Source organism: Crocodylus porosus, unplaced genomic scaffold (assembly GCF_001723895.1).
Source record: "Crocodylus porosus isolate Cpor-Errol unplaced genomic scaffold, CroPor_comp1, whole genome shotgun sequence".
NCBI classification, from domain to species: Eukaryota; Metazoa; Chordata; order Crocodylia; family Crocodylidae; genus Crocodylus; species Crocodylus porosus.
The window spans coordinates 139,720,155-139,729,410 of NW_017728931.1; positions in this window are offsets into that span (position 1 = coordinate 139,720,155).

The following is a 9,256-nucleotide window of genomic DNA, read 5'->3' on the forward strand; positions in this document are numbered from 1 at the left end:
TAATGAAGATGTTGAACAGTATGGGTCCAAGGACAGAGCCTTGGGGGACCCCACTGGTCACAGGACACCATGATGAGTGACTGCCATCAATTACTACCCTCTGGGTCCAAGCACGGAGCCAATTTCCCAGCCAGCGGATCATGGTGGACCCAAGGCCACAACTGGCCAATTTGGCCAAGAGGTGATCATGGGATACCAGATGGAAGGCTTTTTTGAAGTCAAGATATATGACATCAATCTCTTTTCCCTTGTCCAGGTGATAGGTGTTGAGTGACTTGAAAGTGTGGCATTGGCTTTAGTATCTCAGGGAAAGTCCTCAAGTGCCATTGGTCTATATGTGTGACTGAAGCCTTGGAAAGTCTCCTTGAAAGTAGGAAGGAAATGTTGTCCTTGATGAATTCCTAATGGTAGCACATGTGTCTAGGGTCTATCATAGAGTCAATAGATCTCATTTCCACAGGACATCATTGAAAGTAGAAGTTTTGCAGGATTCAGAGAAGGATTGGGCGTTCACAATCAGAGCATCTAGAGCAGTGAGCCTTTTTAGACTTGTGGCACCCCTTGGAAAATGCCCGCTTTTCGTTTTCACTTGTTTTTTTGACTATGGGAAAATAAGAGATTAATTCTTCTCTTGCAAAGAACTCAGAAAACCCGCAACAAATCAAAATGTGTTTACCGCTGTGGATTCCTATGTGAAATCTCTGGGTTTTTCTTTGAATCATGTTTGCACATCTAATAATGCTAACCTTGCATGGCACCCCTTAAAAGGATCTATAGGCACTGCAGGGTGTTGTAGCACCCTGATTAAGAATCACTGATTTAGAGGTACCTTAGTGAAGGTTATTAGAAAAGTTTAGAAGGGATATAAACCCATGGAGAAGGGCGTATAAATCTACTGCTCAGTGATGGAGGTAATGGAGAAGGTTCCTCTATAAGTAGATGATTCCATTACTGCCTTTACCTGCCTTCATAAATATCAAGAAAAGACCAGAAGAGCTCTATGATCACCTTGCGTGAGCTCTTGCACAACACGAATCCATCAAACTTCACCCCATGACACTTGATTTGTTCCCAAACACTTGCATTTGACAATAGCAAATCTTCCAGAAAGGCACCTAGTCTTAGTTTGACTTCTATGAAGTATATAGCCATGACCCCTTCCATGAGGCAAGGTCCTGCTTGCTGGACTTTTGGTCTAATTTAATACGGCAATGACCACGTGTGATAAACCCCTAGGCTGTCAGGGTGCTCCCAAAGGGTTTGTGTAAGCTTACTGGTTCCCCACTGTGCTGAATGGGCACGCCCAGGTTATTGGTCAAGTCAAGACGAGTCAATCCCAAGGCTTCACCAACCATTGATGTAGCAATAATTTTCCTCCATTCTTCCCAGTCTTTTGCAATCCTTTTATCATCAGTTAGTTTTAATCCCATCCAGTCTTTGATGTTGGTGGGCCAGCTTGTTCTAGGTCTTCCTCTTCTTCTTTGTCCATCCCCAGCACCCTGCAGGATGGTGTTGGTGAGGGTGCCAGGTCTCCTTGTTACATGTCCAAACCACTGCACCTTTCTCCTTCTTATGATTTCAAGCAAGGGTTCATATTTGCTGACTTCTTGGCTAGTTTGATCTTTCACAGATCATCTGTTCTATGTACAGTGCAGGGTATCCATAGAAGTCTTCTAAAGCACCATCTTTCAAAGGTCTCAATTCACTTTTCCAGTGCCCCAGGTTGTTAATTTGCTCAGAAAGCAGGATTTACCACAGGCACTTGGGTAGTAGTAGGCAACCATTGACTTTTCTGGATCATGGTGTATGCATGAGAGGTCGCCAGGACCTTTAACATGTACATTTAGGCAGGAGTATGGAAGAACGGAGGCCGCCCAGACCTTCAGCCCCCACTTCATACCATTGAGACAGAATCCAAATCCAGATGTTCAGTGCCTTGATGGTTGTAGTTGTATGTGCGACTGGAAATCAAAACCAGGTCTCCCACATGGCAGACAAGGATTCTACCACTGACCCACAACAGCAAACAAAAGGGTTTATTACAAAGAAGATCAAATGATATAAAACAGAAAAGGTGATCAAACACACTGACAACACATTATGGTAAAACAAAATGGGCATATCCTTAGCTTATTTTCAAACTACCACTGAGGCCTCACAGCAAATTCTGCGAAAATCTTCCAAGGTCAACTTCTCTTCAGTCATAGCTAGAGATCTCTAGTCTCCCCTACCTCATGGGGAGCCCCCTCCCTCGCCACCCCCCCAATGGTCACTGCCACCAAAATGTTCAACATAGCCTCCCCCACCGACCTTCAGGGTAGCTAGAGCATCCTCTAAAGCAGCGCTTCCCAAACGTTTCTTTAGCATGACCCCATTTCCTTAGCATGGCCCCTCATTCCCAACACATAGCTCCTCACCCCTGTGACCCCATCTGCTGATGTTGCTACCCCATTTGGGGTTGCAATCCACAGTTTGGGACCTGCTGCTCTAGAGTACTTAATTTTGTGGATCCATGACTTGGTCCTGCACTTAGGACTGAAAAATCCCATGCACTGGTACAGGCTGAGGTCTAAGTGGCTGGGCAGCAGCTCTGCAGAAAAGGACGTGGGGGTGACAGTGGACAATGAGATGAATATGGGCCAGCAGTGCGCCCTTGTTGCCAAGAAAGCTAATGGCATCCTGGGCTGCATTGGTAGGAGTGTTACCAGTAGGTCCGGGGAAGTGATTCTTCCCCTCTTTTCAGCACTGGTGAGGCCACAACTGGAGTCCTGTGTCCAGTTTCGGGCCCCCCACTGCAGAAAGGACGTGGACACATTGGAGAGAGTCCAGTGGAGGGCAACAAAAATGGTTCGGGGGCTGGGGCGTATGACTTCAGAGGAAAAGCTGGGCTTATTTAATCTGGAGACGAGAAGACTGAGGGGGGATTTAACAGCAGCCTTCAGCTCCCTGCAGGGGGGTTCGAAAGAGGATGGAGCTGGGCTGTTCTCAGTGGTGACAGATGACAGGACATCAGGCTAGGTTTCATTTGCCTGCATCCTTTACGGAGGCAGCCGTTTGCTAAAAAACCCCAACAACCTGGCTATTAGCTGTTCAGCCACTCCCTAGCAATGAGGCACAGTAACAGCTACCTATTATGCAAGCTATCCCAGGATAGCTGCACATCTGTCTGCTCTGGGAAGGGACCTCATGTAGTTCTTTCCAGCCCCTACTTTCCTATGATCCTATGATCCTGATATAATTAAGAAAGCTATAAAAATCAGCTACAAATGACATTGGGGTATGTGTTTATCCAGGGCTATAGACAGCCAATATTTTAGAGGGAGAGAAGTCACACCAGTGGAGACGGCAAAGTGCCTCTGTGTGTATGTGTGGGGGGGGGGCCCTCTTGGGATGCCAACATACTCTCTCCCCTCCCTTCTGTATTTACCTCTATTTTTAAACCAATAACACCAAGAAGGGCGTAGACTGTTTCTCCCAGAGACAGCTATAAAGAAGCCATATGTGTCAAAGAGGCTGGAACATCGAGTCCTGAGCTCCCAGCTTGTCTCGCCGAACTCCCTGGGGTGAAGGGAGGGGCTTAGGTGACTTAGTTAATTAATGGAGCAGTATGTATCAAAAATTAAACCAAGGAGGAAAAAGTCAATTAGCAGCATTACAACGAGTTAGGGGAGATATTTTAATGAGTTTATTTCTCTCCTTTTTTTAGTTAAGATGCACCCGACACAATGCTTTCTACCTAATTGCAACGGAGAGAGCCCAAGACAGTTTTTCACCATAAATGGCTGAAAACTATATATATACGCACACCTATACGCTCTGCTGTACATCCCTGGGTGCAGCGCTAAACCAAAGTGTGCTCTGCATAAAATGCTGAAGCATTAAAAAGCCATTAATCACTGCTCGGTATTGCTTTCTGCTAGATGTTAATTTTAATTTACAGTCGCCCATGCAGTTCCCTTTCGGTTGGGCGCCTGGCAAGGCTCCTAAGAGCCAGGACAATGATGAGAGAGGGAGAGAAGTCACACCAGCGGAGATGGGGAAGTGCCTGTGTGTAGGGGGGATGCCAACATACTCTCCCCTCCCTTCTGTATTTACCTCTGAAATTAAGTTTCAGAGAGGAGGTGGATGTTAAACTTGATGGAAGGTGGCAATGACATTTCCCAGCTGTTAAAAAAGAAAATATGTGATGATTAATCATGTCTGACCCACACGGTAACAACTGTCATTGTCTTAATGGTGCAAACTTCACTATGGATAAAGCAAGCAGAAGTCAGACTGCTCTCGTGCCAGCGTGCCTCTATCTCCTGATCAGATAAATAAAAGCAGCCCTGAGATGGCTAGACTGTTGTGAGGGGTTCGGGAGACATGCCCGGTGTGTTCAGAGCCGGGGGTCGGATGATGGGACTGGAAGTCAAGAGGTCAGAGTGAAAGGGGGCTTGTAGAAAACTAGAGGGTGGATCCCAGCTCCATTCTCCAGCACTGGGAGCATCTTCCAAAGTCTCCCAGGGTCTTTCTATTGAATGGAACAGGGCTCCCAGGTCAAATCAGCCATCATGCCTGGAAAAAAATAGCAGGGCTGGGTCTCACGTGTAAGGAGGAACAGTCTGCTCCAGCCCTTGCAGATGTGGTTTTAGCTTTTCTGCTTGAACAGACCCAGCTCTGCCCCCCGACTGCTTTCCAGGGGCTCCTCACTGTGTCCAGCTTGACAGCATCCCACATCCCCAAGATGGAGAAACCGCACAGCCCCCTGCACTAGGGAGACCCAACCATCCAGGGAGGTTTGTCCATGACATGGCTTTGCCAGCTGCAACCCAGGCACGCAGACACACTTTTGCTTCACAGCCTGGGATATGCACGGCACCAAACCAAGAGCATCCCTCCGGCCCCAATGCAAGGTGACAGTATGGCACCGTGGGCCAGTGTCAGCCCTGGTTTCATCCTAGTGAATGAATCTGGCTTGGTCTCTTTGGGTCCATCTGTGCATAGGTCTCACTGCAACAGAAGTGAGTCCGGCCTGCTTGTCTCCATTCAGACCAGGAGACAAGAGGGTGACGAGTCCCTGGCAGGCACCTTTGGTGCCGCACTCAAGAGAGGAGTTTCTGGACATTGCAGAGTACTGCCTTGACTTCCTTCATGGCATCATCATACCAGGAAGGATGGGCTGGCTGGGCCTTATTTTTTTGGTGGTGACACAGTACTGGCCACCATGAGTGTGCTCATAATTCCTGGCTAGGTACACGGCTCATCAGCTGCAAAGAAATGTCCAACGAAGCCGGGCCCATCTGAGCCGGTGGTGGAAACAACCCGAGAAGGAACAGCAAGGGAGGAGCACAGCAAAAGATATCTGGGGAGAGGAGAGGATCCTGTGCCAGAGGCTGCTGTGATGTTTGGTGTGAATCCTCCCACCCATCGTTCTCCCAAGCAGAGAGAAAGCCGCACCGAAGCAATCAGCTCCGGAGATGACAATATTGGTGTTCACAACTCAGGCGCCAGGGTCTCTGGCCCAGCAAGCAAGCGAGGCTGTACTGTATGCGTGAGTGCTAACGAGGGTCCTCTATTAGAGCTGACCTTTGGAGAGATGAAAGGAAGCAAACTCATCCACCCCCAGCCTGGAGAGCAGCTCTCGCCCTCCCCGGCACATTCAGTGCTGCCAGCTTCCTTATTTACTCTGTCTTTATTTACTTTGGAGGCAAGGTGACCTTCAGAGCTGCTGCCTGTCATCTGCAGTCTCTCGCCTCTGGGTTGTGGGTTGCATGTTAATTTTGCATTAGGCTCTGGAGCGGAGTAGCCTGCAGATGCCAACGTGGCCTGCACGCTGCCAAGCTGCAGAACGCACCTCCTTTTGCTTGGTGCTGTCTTGGGGCCCTTGTACACACCATCGGGTTTCTCTAGCTAAAGATATTCTGTAGGCTGACTGCACTCTCGCTGGGTGCTGCGGTTGCCTTCCACCTGTTCTCTCTGGACTGGGAAGAGATGTGTCTCAGGGTCCAGGCCCTTAAAGGCACCTTGGGCTTGCAGCCCTGGAGGGCCAAGCACTTGCTCTGCCTGGTGCCCTGGTTAGCTATTATTTGTAAAGGATGAGCGGTCCCCACTTTTTCTTCCAGTTGGTCCCATTAGAAACCTAACATGAGGAGGTGGTCCTTGCTCTGAGAGTGCAGCCTAATGCCTGGAACATGAAGTCATAGGGTTGGAAAGACCTTAAGCACCCCTCAGTCCAACACCTTGCACAGATGCAGGAGTTGCTGGCCCAAACCGCTGGCATGGGCCCCAGGAGACCTGGGATCTATTCCTATCTTTGCTAAGGCCACAAAGCTTCACTTGATGCCTCTGTAAAATAGATTTTGCCTTTGTCAGGCACCTGGAGGTCTGGGCATGACAGGCCCTGCCTAAGATGACAGGCCCTGCTGGGTATGGTCAGGTATAAGGCCATTGGCAAGAGGTGGATACCGCAGACAGAGGTGATGCTATCCTGCTTTGCCAGTGTAGCTTGCTCAGTGTGAAAGGGAGATCTGGGTAAGAAGGGAGTTTAGTCCCCAGGCCCCTTTGGGCTTTGTGTTCCTTGTCAACAATAAGCGCCACCTTTTTCTGCAAGGAAACTTCTTCCCTCACCACTGGGTGGGACTCCTGGAAGCTCTCCTGGGAAACATCAGAAATAGAGGCTGGTCATTACTAGGCAGGGAGCTGTATCTTTCTGAGAAAGTGGCAGGGGCTGGTCTGAGTACTCGTGTTGTTGTGTGGGGGCTCAGGCCGCACCATGCCGGTCAGTCAGAGCTCAAGCCGTGAGTGACACCTCTTGTCCATCTCCTTGGCTCAGAGTGATTCCTGAGCAGCACAACTCAAAGGCTAGGGGCAGAAACGACACATCAAAGCTATAAGTGATCAGTTCAAATCTGCAATGCAACAGAAGTTCAGCGCACATAAGACGCTTCCAAAATGGCCAAAACCGGTTTAAGATAAACCTGGATGGACGTAGCATCAGACTTAACTGATTTAGGTTAAATCGGTTTATTGAACTTCTGTCCAGATACCCTCCAGATTCAAGTTAGCACACAGTCCTCCAGCATCCCAGGCTGCTTTGCATCTTCTCCACAACACCCCTTCCCCTTGCAGGGTGGGTGGGTTAGCCTTGGCCCAGTGCTCTGGCACTGCCAGCTTCTGGCCTGGGTTACTGCAGGCTTGTGGCTGCATTTCCAGAATCCAATGTGCATGGTTGGTTGCTTGTCAGTTCAATCTGTGCAACTTAGACTAAACCTGCAAAGATTGAATCTATTCAGCCTTGGGCTTTTTGACTGTTTGTACTTAGCCATTGGACACAAAAAGCTTCAGAGGTGGTAGGTATGACTTGAAGTAGCACCCTCCCACCTCTCTGTGGAGAACAGCTATTCTAGTCTTGCCAAGCTTTACGCAGGAGAGTTTGCTTTACTCTTTCTTGGAGACAGAGATCAACAGGGTGCTTTGACCAGCCCCGCAGGAATGCCCATGCAGGTCCTCCTGCCAGCTAACAGCATCCTGCTAGCCCCAGCCCCACAAGGGCAGTACAATGACAGTCATTCATGCCTCCAACCAGTCCACAGCGGCTGTGCTGAGAGGCTATTTCACTTATGGGACCGTAATGCAGTCAGGATGGATCTTCAGGGCAGAAGTCATTGGAGCAGGTCAGATGTCGTGCATATTTGTACTGCTGCCAGAATCCAGTCAGCGATTAGAGGCTGCTCTTTCACCCAGCCCACCTCGCTGCTGGCAGCTGCAAACCTCAGTCCAGGACCTTGTAAGCTGAACTGCTCGGGGTTTACACCACCTGTGAAACCCGGGGAGTGGTTAATAAGCTGCTGCCTTTCAGATAGGGCAGAGTACCAAATTCCTGACCCTGTGCCATCATCAAAGGTGGCACAGTACTATTCTCCCAGCCATGGGGCGGTGAGAAGAGCATCCTGGCCACTTTCCAGGTGGAGCAGCTTGGTCCATCCCCATTCATCATTAAATCATAGAAAATAGGGATGGGAAGGACCTGGAGAGGTCATCTTGTGCATCTCCCTATCTGAAGGCATCCATCCATTCCTCTCAACAATTTCTGAGCATATATTAGTTATTGACTTCTCTGTCTTTGCAGAGGCAGGGCATTGGCAGTATCCTTGTCAACTCTGGCTTTACCTGTGCCATGTTATAGAGTAGGTGTGACAGCTGAAAATTAAGTCTGTGTGATAAAGGTACTTGCTGAAGGCTCTGTGAGGATTAGACTAGGTGTTTTTTTCATTAGATATTGTAAGCTGTATGTTGCTGCTAAGAGCCTAATTAATGTAAAAGATTAGTGAGGCCTTGTATATAGTGAGGCCTAGTAAATTTAGCAAGGCCTAGTAGAAGTAGTAGTAGGCCTTGTGGCGTAGTGAAAATTAACCTTATCAGAAGAACACAAAGGCTTGTATTGCTTTTGGTCAGTCCTAAGGAAAGCTTGTAGTTGGAGAATCTGAATGGCTGTAAGTTATCAGCATAACTCAGAAGTTATAAATTGGCTAGCACGTACGGAAATCATTAGAAGGAAGATGCAGCTCTGTGAAAGCAGCTACTGATTTAAGATTAGCTGCTGATCTGAATTCAGTGGGCCAATGGATCTCGAGGAGCCCGAGGACTGAATCCCAGGGTCCTTCACGGTACCCCTCGTACAGCGCAGATCCGGGATGCCTGACTTTGCTGAGCTTTATAGGAGAGGAACTTGTCGTACATCAGGCATCAGAGGCGACTGCCGATAAGTTGTCGATGCAAATTGTTATTGTCTGTCCTTGTTGTTTTGTTACTATGCGTAGTTGTGTTTTTATTAAGTCAATAAACCTGTCTTGCCTTTTACTCCCAACCACACTCTCAATCTCGAGACCTCCGCTGGCGGCAAGTGGCACAGGCAGCTGCTCTATATGCCATGCAAATGCTGGATGCTCAGTAAAGGGAAGGACTGTAGAAAAGGCAGGGGACTCAAACCTATGGCTGTGTAGAACAGGGCAGAGGTAGGGCATTGATGTGAGAGGAAGTGCCAAGTATCCCTGCCCCATAGCAGGGTGCAGGGCTTAACTTGTGGCCTGCCTGCCCAAAAAGATTGGCCTCCACTGTTGCAAGTGTCATTCCTCTTCAGATATCTTTCTTGTAGTTGGGGGTGAGTATTTCAAGTGATGGTTGTGAGGTGTCTTGGACTAGCAATTGCTTGAAAACAGAGGTGGCTGAACTCGATGAGCCAGGATGTCCTTCCAGTCCTAATCTGCATTAGAAA